Source organism: Nanorana parkeri, unplaced genomic scaffold (assembly GCF_000935625.1).
Source record: "Nanorana parkeri isolate BGI_ZX_2015 unplaced genomic scaffold, ASM93562v1 scaffold30, whole genome shotgun sequence".
Taxonomy (NCBI): Eukaryota; Metazoa; Chordata; class Amphibia; order Anura; family Dicroglossidae; genus Nanorana; species Nanorana parkeri.
Window position 1 is genome coordinate 3,069,401 of NW_017306298.1, and position 12,856 is coordinate 3,082,256.

The following is a 12,856-nucleotide window of genomic DNA, read 5'->3' on the forward strand; positions in this document are numbered from 1 at the left end:
TGCTCTGGTGGTCCAAGGTCCTGTGAGTCATCACGTCCTATACATTGTATAGGATGTGAGGATGCCAATTGCCAAGCGATATTCCTTATTGTCTGATTGTCTTATATCTAAGTCAGCATCTCATTCCAGGAAGTAGATGTTGCCTGAACAAAGGTGGCTCCATCCTTCTGAAAATAAAAGAAATTGAAACATGGTCAGCGGAAGTACTGTGATCTCTGAGAAATGTTTGTCCATTTCCAGGTCCCCCGCAACTCTCTATGCCAGTCTATGCGATTGAACACTGCTCCGTTCATGAGTTCCCATTCTCTGAAGTCCTCTGGAAGCTGACAATTCTGGGAGTGTTGATCTCCTGGGTTCCCTGTAGCTTTTACTGGATCCTTCCTCTGACCTCCCATCACTACTTTAGTCTACAGTGACGCTAGATCAGAAAAAAGAACCGGTAAAAGCTATGGGGAACATAGGAGATCAACACTCCTAGAATTGTTAATTTTGACAGCAAATTTTGATTTAGATTTTGTCTGTGTCTTTTGACTAAAATGCCATTTAGTTTTAGTCATATTTTAGTCATCTGAATTGTTTTAGTTTTAGTCTACCTTTAGTCAACTAAATATCATACGGTTTTGGTCGACTAAAGCTACAGTAGGTTTAGTCGACTAAAATCTAATGGGTTTAGTTAAAGAGTAATTTGAAACATTTCTCTAGAATTTCCAATCTCATGGTATACTCCTGGAGTAAACATCTGTTAACCTGTTATTACTTATGGTATTAAGGTTTGAACATGCAATACAGACTCAGATTTAACTGTTGTGATATATAACATGTCTTTATCTTAAAATTAGATTAAACCAAGTCTTATAAGGAAACAATAATATTGAGTATTTTTAACAAAGGACCAGTAATTAGATATGCATTGATTATAAAAACTTGCATATGACATTCTTCATTCTTTCAAGCAGAACAGCAAATCTAAAGTAATAAAATGAAAAACTATATTGGCTGTAATGCCGTTGCACATATTACCTATTAGCCATCCATGCAGGATGGAACTAGTCTAGTTTTATTCGCTGAAAAAGTGTTGTTGACGAAAGCTATGGATATTATTAGTCGACGAAATTAACACACAATGGGAACAAATGGGAATGGGAGCAGTGTTCGTTTGCATAGACTCCAGTTAAGCCAGATATTTACTACCTTCTTTTGCAAGTAACAAAAGGTTTTAATCGTATTTTTTGTCACAGGGAATCTTTAAGTAGTGTTGTTTTACCACTATTAGTGCTATTATCACACTGACCATGCGATAAAAAAAAAAAATCAATGTAAAAATAAATTCACAAAGATTACCACACAGGTTATCACTCCTTAAACACCAGTTTCATGGTGGTAAAAACTATGAGTTTCAATAATGGTCAATGGAGTAGAGCAAGAAGAGGAGCTCTTTTAGGTGGTGATAAAATACCATCTTGTGAGATAAAATCATGATTTATGAGACCATAATGCTTTCAGCTAGGGATACACATACCAGTTCAGATACCAGTGCAGATACTTGGCATTTTCATGAGAACTACCAGGGTTGCAGCGGTTGCAGCTGAAACTGGGTCCTGGCGCTCCACCACTGTCCTAAAATCATAAGTCTGTATTGTTTTAAAGTATCTTTACTTGTTCCCGAGTACTGTACTTGGTATCTGTGCGTCCCTCTTTCACCAGCTAAATGTTCATTTCATGCTGAAAAGGATTGCAGGACTTGAACTGAACATTTTTAGCAGAAAATAATCATGAGATATAATACATATAACTTATCCATCTTAAAGAGAAACTTTACCTATATCTTTAACCATTTGCCGTCCGCCCGTAGAAAAAAAAATGGACGGACGGCTGACTCGCATCAGCGGGTTGCCGTCACCAGACGGCATTTTTTTCCATTTTAAACAGAGGTGATGTGTATTACATCACTTCCGCATTCACCTGTCAGTCATCTGGCTGCTATAGCCAGAAAGAAGAAGCTGATGAAGCAGATCATCAGCTTCTTTTGGGGTCCCCAGGTGACATGACCCCTAATGTCTCCATAAAGAGGACCTGTCAGTGTGCCTGAGCTATACATTAATTTCAGTACAGTCTTACATGACGGAATAAATGTCAGTCAAAGTACCGCAGCGCTGAATACTGAAAAATGGCCTGGATGGGAAGGGGGTTTAACACCCCGGACTTCAAGTGGTTAAAATAAAAAGCAAAGGCACCTTTAGAAATGTTTAGTAATGACAATCTACAAATAGATACTAATACATAATTGGCAGCTTTTTATTCTTTGCATACCTTATGTTTTTTTCCTCCCCGTTCTTCTCACATTTTTACTAAGGGCAAATTAGTCCAACTCCCTTTACTTCCTGGAACTCTGGCTCATGTGGCTAGGACATGTGACCGTGCACATCATCTCAGGGGAGGAAAATGCCTATCCCTGAGATCTCATGAGATTACTCATGAGATTTACCAGCAATGCTCTGCTGATGTAATCTTCCCAGGATGCAATGCTTGGGCACAGATTACATCATTTGTACCGCAGTGGACCAGGAAGTAGAAAAAAAAAGAAATTGTAAGTAAAATAAAAATTTGTTTGTTTAATAATTGAATGTAAGATGATTTCATATCAGCATGCAGAGTTGCATGCCGATGTGGTTTTTAGTAAAAGGGGGTAAAGATCCGCTTTAACAAATTGAACCCGTTGACTTCTGGGTCAGTTTCTTCCTTAAACAGGAACATTAGTTGTGCAAATGCTCCTGTTTAGGGGATGAAACGGAACTTGACACAAACAGCCATACCCCGTGGTGGGCATCTGATAGTACTTGGGAACTTGTCTGATTGTTTGTTCTTAGGTAACACTCATTTGAAGTTATCACATGCTGCTCCATAGACACTGGATGATGGCTGCATTTGGCCCTTAGGCAATTGCTGGTTTGTGCTCAGGGGCCAGGGCCCCTGTAGCCAGTAGTCTCTGTTTTTCCTTACCTAGGTGCTTACGCAAACCAGTTTATTTGTTTAATATTTTCTTACTTTATACTTATTCTGCCCATCCTTATTCTTTTTTATATTCTTTTTTTCCTCAGATCCTTTTATAGGGAATTTAGCTGAGAGAAATATCAGATGTGGCACAAATCATTTTAGAGGGTAATTCCACTTTCCCAGATGGATTTGGGAAAATGGAATTACTGCCCCCAATCTGCCCCCTCTCCCCACTGCTCTTACCTTTAACCAAACACTCCTTCCCCTCTGTGGCTGCCAGTAAACTATCCCTACTCCTTACCAGCACTGCGCTTGGTATTTCAAATTTAGCTCACAAATGGCGAGCACTTACTTAGCAAAAATCACTTCTTATTGTTTAGTGCGGTCAGAAGAGCTTATCGTTGGTCAGCATTGTCAGGGGACAGTGCTGACCAATGAGTGCTCACCATTTGCGACTGAAATTTGAAATAGTGAGTGCTGGTCTGCACTTCTTTATACCGAGTATGGATAGTACACCTGCAGCCACAGAGGGAGGAGAGCGTTCGATTAAAGGTAAGTGCAGCAGCAAGGGGGGAGAGGGGGCAGATTTGTGGCGGCAATTCCATTTTCTCAAATTTGCATGAGAAAGTCAAATTACCCTTCAAATGGGGATGTAGGGAGCACAAATGTGGAAGCATTGCCTTTGTAAAGGGGCTGTAATAGCTGTGATCTGTGATATAATTTACCTCCAGCCTATGACTGTCTCGTGAATCATGACCCCAGTCTCCAACAACCCCTATACCACGTTTGCAATCCCAGAAATCTCCTGTTGCATGTCTGCAGTCAACTTTCTGTAGCATTACATTCACTGAATATTATATGCAGACTTTTAGTGATGGCAGGGGCTGCATATAAGGCTCCCTAAACTTAAAAAGTTGGCCACAGCTGATATAAGATCTATGTAAACCTTTAGCTAAATCCAAAGGGTTCCCGGTAAAGCCATGCCAGGTCAGGATGTACCCAAATTGCTGAAGAATATGGATATGGTGACGTTGTGACCAATTCTATGAATGTATTTTTAACCCACTTAACTAAATCGAATTTTATTTATCTGCCAAGATAGATAGAACTTTTTCCATGTATTGAATGCACATTGAATTACATGAGTACCATGGCCAGATTATTAAAAGAAATGTGTTTTGTTGGTCAAACCTATAAAAATACTTCCCAGCAACAGCAATAGAGGAACTGTCTTTCAGTCCGTGGCTATAGATGAGCCAGACTCCCTTTAACTGAAAATGACAAGCTAGACTGAGACATTTTTTTTACAAAGAGATTTTTGCTGCGAGCACTTTGGCTGTCAGAGTGATCACATACCTATGAACTACAGCAATTACTCCCGGCCATTAATATTGGACCAAAGCTGTCAAGGGACATTATGCTCACAGGCCTCAGGTGAACACTCAGGGACACAATGACGCCAAAGCAGTGCCTTGCATAGGAGTTCTTTCGGGACATAAATGTCTTTGTCATGACTTAGATCTACTGTGGGGAATAATGAAGTCTAAACTCCAGGCAGATATAAAAATATGCCAATTAATGCGATTATAAATTCATTAAAACATCATGAAATTTAGTTTAAAATGCAGCTAGTGTACCTGCGTCTGTCTGGATATCAGCCTCTTGTTCACCCAACAGTACTCAGACTGGAAGAGGGAGTGGGACAGCACTATTATTATTATTATTATCATTCAGGATTTATATAGCACCAACAGTTTGCACAAAGCTTTACAATATAAGGAAGACATTACAGTTACAATACAAATCAATATATTCAAGATGGTAAGGTGGGCCCTGTCCATGAGAGCTTACAATCTAAAAAAGCCAATCAGGCATGCTAAACACATCAATTCATGCACTTATGTGTTCATTAAAACATGAAATGTAGTTTGACGTGCAGCTAGTGTAAGTACCTGAATCTGTCTTGATATCAGCCTCAGAATTAAAGAGGGAGGGGGACAGCACTAGGAGACAATCAGACATGCTAAACACAGCAGTTATTTATTCATTAAAACATAAAATGCAGCTAGTGTAAGTACGTGAATCTGACTTGATGCCAGCCCCTTGTTAAACCAGCAGCACTTAGACTGGAAGAGGGAGGGGGACAGCACTAGGAGGCAATCAGGTGTGTTACATGCACATGCTGACAAGAAATATGCCGGCAGTAAGAGAGAGCAAAGGAAACACTTCTTCAGTATTCTGCTGCCCCTTCACTGTCCAGCCACAGGCAAGGAGGGGACCAGGAAAGAAGAGCATAGGGATGACTTCTTCAGGCATACAGGGGACCAGGCTGCATTGTTTAACTGCAGTATAAAAAATCAGGTCACCAATCTGGCTCTGTTGTCTGCCTGTGCTCTGTAAAGTCGGGTACCCACTGTCTATTTTCTTTGTTCAACCTGTCAGCTGAATAAAGAAAATAGAACAGATTCCTCCATCAAAATTTATGAGCATTGATACTGTTTCCTTTGTATTCTGATAGTGGCTGATAGCGATACCCCAACAGAGCTGGCAGCTCATTGGATGCTAGCTCAATTTAGCCCACAAATTCCGACATGCTCCTTTAATCAGCTGATCCAAGGATACCAGTCGGAAAGGTGCTGACAGCAGCGCCCACTCATCGAATTTCAGCTGGTCCATGAAGAAGAGTGCATGCCCAGCTTAAGTGCCAGGACAGGATGAACAAAGCTACAAATTCTTGGCAGGTAAAACACCTCCCATATACAGTGTATGTATTTCAATTGTGTATTTGGATGTTTGACTGGAATTCGACTTTTAAGCTGAACTTCCTCCTGGTACAGTATGATGTCTCCATCTCCTCATAGGTTTAGAACAAATGATTAGAACATTTCCATGATTATCAAAATTCCTTCTTCCAGACTGGAAATATGTCTCACCACAAACATACCACAAAAGCGGAACTTCAGGCTGGCTGACTTTTAGAGTTGGAAAGATGCTGAAAACAAAATGACATGAAAGGTATAGTGAGCTTAAAAAGGAACATCTTGGCTTACGGTGATAAAATTGGTCTAAAAGGAATCTTTCCTGTGATTTTCCCTGTTTTTCACTTCAGATGACATTCAACCCATTCTCACCGGAAACATCTGGCTGTGAAGATTGTTATCTTGCTCAGTTTAACAACAGGAAGTCCAGATATATGGCCAAAGCTTGAACTTCCACTGTACAGTTACTCAGCGATGGTGTCACTATTTATTCAGAATGCTGTTAACAGTTTTCTATAGACAATAGTAAATAAAGGCCTGGAGCACAAGAAAGGAGAAGAATTGTGTGGAGGGACAGCATGAGGGGAGCCAGCCACAAAGAATTAAAGTTTACAGTTGAGAATGTTGCAGACAGCCAAGAGTTTTTCCCTCCCGCCAGCCCCATTATTTTTTGCTCTGCTACTGAATCCTTGTGGCTCTCATCATGGCAGTCTTTTTGGCAGTTTGTGGTTCTTGAAGGTGATCTGGGTGGCTGGTTTATTGGAATAACAGTTGGTTGTGACCACTTAGTTTTAGACTGAAAGTGTCTGCAGTCAACAGATATTGTCCCCAAGGTGGTGGTCTTACGGCTGGGGGCCCATAGTTGGTTATCTAAAGCTGCAGATGCAGGTTATGCGTGGCTTTTTGTTACCTTATGTGCCTTCAAGGTTCTGGAAACCAGTTGTTAAAATATATAGTTGTTTTGATAGTATATGGTTATTTATGTATTTTAATCATTTTGATATTTAATTAAACAAGTCGGTGCTGTGGCCATTTTGAACTCCATACAAGTCGTTTTTTTTTAGGGAAATCGAGTGAAGTGTGGGGGTTCTCAAGCAAGATAAGAGGGGGTTGGCTACCTCTGAAATAACGTTGTCATGACTTGCTAAAGGCAAATAGTCCGTTCATTTTGCAAGGGAATGTTCCCATAGCTTAGTGAATGAGATGAAGCTCTGCTGACGTCCATAATGTACAAGCACAAATACTGTTTTTTTAAAATTTTCCTTGCACATGATTGGGTATTCCTTAATCATGTGAGAGCTTGCATAGCTGAGCGTGCCGAGAGAAAAAAATTTCATCTTCAGCCAATCGTCTCACGTGTATAAATCAACGCGTCAGGACGCAAATTCCATTGAGTTGATATGCATGAACCGATTGGCTGAAAATTAAGTCTTTCATCTTGCCGCACTCAGCTACTCAAGCTCTTGCACACTGCATGCGAATGTCCGCACCTTGCAGCTCCGCTTTGCTTTGCTTTCCTTTGATGTACGGAGACAGTAATACAAACTTGACAGGGGTTCTAATTTCATCTATCCAAAAATGTAAAAAAAGATTATTGTATTAAAGCCCAAGTCCATCTCCATCCCACCCCAGTACTCCCACCCTGCCTCTCCCCTCAACAACAGCCCACCCCCCACCACCATTTTTCTTTTTTTAAATTTTTTAGATACTTATCTTTTTCTAGATGTCCTTCAGTCACATTCTGCTCTTTCTGTTCACCTCTTCAAACTACAGTTAGAAGGAAAGTTTTATAAGAAATACACACACACTCTTAGATTTCCACCGCAGTACTTATTCTCTGCTTCTTTAGTCTGATGGCCAGCATCATTCAACCGGCTTCCTTTAAACTCAGGTCGTGCTTGTCCTGCCCCGACATATGACTGGACAGTGAAAGGAGAAATAGCACAGTGACAAGCTCATCTCTCTGTCACCCTGCTTTATTCTACTTTCAGCACGCTTTTTAACATCACATGAACGTATTGGCTTCTTGTACTGCTTATTTCTCTCACACATCTGCCCTGCTGTACAGGGCCCGTAAAATTTGCAATAATAAATCCAGAGCAAACAAATATAAATTGCACAGAGTATTTCTTAAATAATTGGCCCAAGCACTTACAGTCATCATGTTTCCAAACACCTCCAACTCTCTCAGCTTGGCTTCCCTGAACTGCCTGCCCAGTACAAGATCACAAGGGACTGAGCAGTCTCCAGCAGCAGTCCATCTACTACCTTGGAGAAGGGAGGAAAGAGGAGAAGGGAGCAGGGGGCAGGTGAGTGCCTTGCCTTGTTGTGTGTTGGTGGAGACACACAAAGCTTACTAGCACACACAAGTGTGGCTCCATAGGACCCTACAATGGAAAGGAGCCACCCTAAAACAGGATATCAGGGCCAATGCTCAGAGGACCAGCTGATTCTGCAAGAAACTAAAACTTTTAAACATCAAGGAGCAGTTTCTATTGTAAATGATTTAATCAGTATTTAAAATAGCTTAAAAACATTTTGACTTTAATATCGCTTTAAGGTATGCTCTTGATTCTAAACCCACCCTTTACAGTTACTATTATATATAATTCTTAATCATAATAGCTAGAAATACATCTGTGGGAACAAATTCCATTCACTGGATCCGCTCCAACCAAATGGATGAGGCTTTTGAAAAGACTTTCTCCCAAAGCACACACAGAAAATATTGAGCTATTCAAAGCTATTTTAAAACTCTATTTCTTTTCGCTGGTGGAAGGCCTGATGAAAATGTAATTTATGCCATTTGCCCTTTAATCGGTTGCTTATGGATTACACAAATTAAGTAGATGAGAGAAAATGTTTGTTTGTTTTTGCCTGCTAAGATCAGTGGTGTTCCGTGATGGGAGGCAATAGACCAATTGATTAATTATTAAATCAGAGTAAATCGCAAAAGGTGCAGCAAATATCGTTTCATATCAAAAGTTCAAAAACAACACAATTAGGTCACGCTAATCCTGTGGTACAGCAGAGGATTAATGGCGAGGTAGCAACCTTGGCAGGAAAAATAGAGTCATTATTTCAAAAGGATCATAATGTGGAAACACTGCAGGGGGAACCTGGGGGAGGTAATCTTGTATACTGTACTAAGCAGTAAAGAGGGGAGGATTTAAAAAATCAGATTAGGCTATTAGAGGATGAAGAGGTGTTCTTCACCACCAAAGTCAGCTCCCACACCAGTTTTTTATGTAACTCAATAGACAAAATAAATGTGTTCTAATTAAATTTTTAAAGGAAAAAAAAAATCCATCGAAAATTGATTATTTTTTTTGCTTGGTTTGGCCAGGTACACTGAAAGGGGGGTAGAGCCAGGCCTTCTTTAATAGGCCCAGGCACCTATAAGGACAGCAGTGAGAATGAGAACTCCCTGTGATGCCTGTGTACCTTGTAAAGTACAAGTGATCCAACCAGATTACTTGTAATAGCCTGCGATCCTGTCGAATTATTCAACCTACCCCCGTGGAACTTCCCAATCTGCTCTGTGATCAGTGAAACCGGAAGCTCTGTCTCAGAGCTTCCTGCTTCACAGCTGTCAAAACCCATCTGAACGCCAGTTGCATATTCCTGTGCTTCATTGTATTGGAGGGCAGGAGAGACATCAGGGGTCTAAATGACCCCTGATGTCTCCATAGAGAGAACCTGTCACCTCCAAATGCTATCACATAGGGGCTTGTTAGCCCCTTTGTGATAGCAAAGGTTAAGGGAAAAAAAAAGGTGAGTAGGGCATGCATGTGTATGTAAACAGGAAGGGGCAACCCGGCCCGGTAGGCTGTATGGGGTCCCATGATTCCTATTGAAGGCCTCTGGGTTTGGCTCATCATTGTGAAGTTGAATCAACTGCCACTGTCTTATATCTTTGAGGGTCTTTAACAGTGAGATCCCCTTTTAGGAATTCACACTTCTGTCATTTATTTTGCTGCTGCTGTAATTAAGAAATAATTGTATGGAAAAAATGTGAATAACTCCTGATAACAACCATTGGTGAGAGTAGCTTGGAAAATCGATGTACAGTCTGGACCACTAGAGCCTCAGAGTGGTTAAGAAAGCTGGTGGGTGATTCAACTTGCTGGCATCCATCCGAGCAGACATATCCACTTTCAGTGGACAGACTATTTAATTACTACATTTCTGCAATCTACTGCATTGCAAGGGGCTTCCGGTTGATGAGATTTGGCCTGCTTATTTAAAAATGTTTGCAGGCTAAAACTGTCTAAGGAAGAAAAAGCAATGGATTGCCTTTTTTTTTGTGTTCAGTGTAAATGATGTGAGTACAGGGAATGCATAATAAAAAAAAGGATGCAGGTACATGGAAGGCTCAGTATAAGACATGCAGGTGCACAAAAGTGTAGATGATACAGGTACAAGTAAAGCCCAGTGTAGGAGATCCTGGTACATGCATAGCCCAGTGAAGGGGACCCAAGTACATGAAAAGCCCAGTGTGGGGTACCCAGATAAACAAAAGGTCCAGTGTAGAGAGTTTAGATACATGAATGGTCAAATGTAGTGTGTGCAGGTACATTAAAGCCGTAGTGTAGGGGTGATTGTACAGAGAAGGCCTAGTGGAGGGAATGCAGGAACAGAAAAGACCCCGTGTAAAGGATACAAGTACAGGAATGGCTTAGTGTAAGAGACATAAACACCCCAGTGAAGAGGACTCAGCTACCAGTGTAGATGGTCATGTGTAGGGGATTCAGGAACAAAGAAGACCTGATGTAGAAGATGCAGGTGTAAGGAAGGACCAGTGTAGTTTATGCAAGAACAAAGAATGTAGCAAGTTAGGGGATGTCGTCAAAGGGAAGCCAAGTGATGGGGATACAGTCATAGCAAGGCCAAGTGTAGAGGATGCAGGTACACTGAAACCTCAGTGTTGAGAATCCATGTACATGGAAAGGCCATATAAAAGGAATACAGGCAAATTAAGGCCCAGGCACAGGAGATGCAGGCACACCGAAGGCCCAATGTAGGGGGTGTTGTACACGTGAGGCCCATTAAAGATAATCTCCTTGGATATCCCTCTAGTCTACATTAGCAGCACTCAGAGTAACTAGCATACTGATGGCATTCCCGTACAAAGAAAATGTTTTTGAATTCACAGAATGGCATCCTAAGAGTGATGCCTTTTATCGCAATTCTGGGAACACTTAAAGCCCAGGTTTTTCTAGTATGAACAAAGCCTTATTCTTATGTAAATACGCAATCCCGATAAACATATAATTTCATTTATTGTGCTAGTTGTTTGGGATGTGCAGTTACAGATTTGCGGTTAATATGTAGCACCATAGGAATCACGTAGGGCTGCATAAATTAAATCTGACCTAAGCTACACGGTTATTATCGCTTTACCTTAAATTCTCCTCTGTAACTTCTAAATCCGTCTACTGATCCATATCAGGACATCTCTTTCCTTGTGATGGGAGAGCCACAACATGGCAAGATTGGCCATCCACAGTAGGAGCTAAATCTATCATATATGGGTGGTCTTGGTGTCAATGCTCTATATTGTTCAAGGGATGTGTAGGGAACATCTTTAGCACAGCGTATGTAGGCAAAGAACACACCTCTACCACCCCCTTATGTGGACAGGCAAGATTTAATACACAAAGTACAATTGGTTAAGCCCATAGATGCTTTTCCAGAACTACTTTTCCCTTTCTGCTGGTAACAAATGCAATTATTAAGAAATTGGATTAAAGTTTAACACTTTTAGCAGTTCAAAATTCATTTTATAACCAAGGTCTATAAATCAGATCAAAAAGGGGGGAAACTGACAAGGGAAGCAAGACAGAGGGATTTGTTTCCAAAAGAGGAACAGTCAAGTAAAAGAGAGTTGATAGCTACAAAGATTATTGACCATGCATAGGCAAATAAACAGCAGATATGCCCTGGCTTGACCTGCACATATATGAGCAACTTTATACTGTCCCCTTTTTTCAATCTGTTTAATATTGTACACATTTCTATCCCCAGAACAGCTGGAGGATAACTTTTTCATTAACACACATCTTGACTCTCATTAAATCAATATTGCTACTCTGCTCATAGTTACTGAAATACAAAATTAATGTTTATCTAGTAGATGAGTATGTAAATTAAATCTGATGCCCCCTCAGCCATAATTTAATTGTGTCTTCTCCTCTCTCCCTGTACCTACCATGGTTTTCTCACCCCCTCCCTCTCAGCTGCTCTCATAGTCTTCAGCAAGCTGTCCTGTGTCTCATTTTGACTTGTGTATATATAAGGAGGTCTAAGTGCCTAAGGGGGCCACAATGCAGTCTCTCTTATTGTCGAGTTCTAGGAATTAGTTAACATTCATTTCACCGCTTCCTGTGACCTCAAGTTCTCAGAGAACTTCAGCTTTCTATAGAAAATGTTCGACTTGTTGCAGATGCGTAAATGGTATCCACATTCCATGTCTACAATGCTCTTTTGAGGGAGCTCGGGGTTATCAGTGCATTGTGAGAAAAAAATCATTGTACAGCATAACAAGTCATTTTTTATTTTATTATTATTATTTTGTTTACGTTACCTGTCCTAAAGCATTTTCAGGCAGAAATTATTATCTCAGGAACTAAATGATATGCTCACAGTTGAACACCTTCTGGCAATAGAGCTCATTTCTGGGTATTTTTTTTTTTTTTAAAGAAGCTCTTTCCTCTCCTACTAGCTAATCACCAATTAAACCTAAAATTAAAGACCCTGATACTTACTGAAAACAATGGCAAAGTCACTGTTGGGTCCAATTCTACCTTTTTCTGGTCTTTAGCTTTCTGACCAGGTCTGTTAGGTTACAGGGTGCACCAGGTCAACCTCTGATGTCTTTTGAACAGTCATGGAAGTTTTTAGTATACATTTCTATCTAACTGCATTTATAATCATTTGACTACAGTTAGGATTTAAACAGGCAATGAGTGAGTGTGAGAGAGATGTCCCAAAAATATTTTTTGAGATAACATATGATTTATTTGTACAGCCACTGTAAGGGCTCGTTCACAAAACCTGGCTGCCAGTGGGGTTCCTAGCCTTTTTGCCACCTGAGATAGGGG

At 40.5% G+C, this 12,856-nt stretch overlaps 1 protein-coding gene across 1 annotated transcript in view; it reads left to right on the forward strand.

Moving 5' to 3' along the window:
* The window catches only part of SPON1 (spondin 1), a 245,692-nt gene that overhangs the window by 39,769 nt on the left and 193,067 nt on the right, over positions 1-12,856 (forward strand). The gene's annotated exons all lie outside the window — the stretch shown is intronic.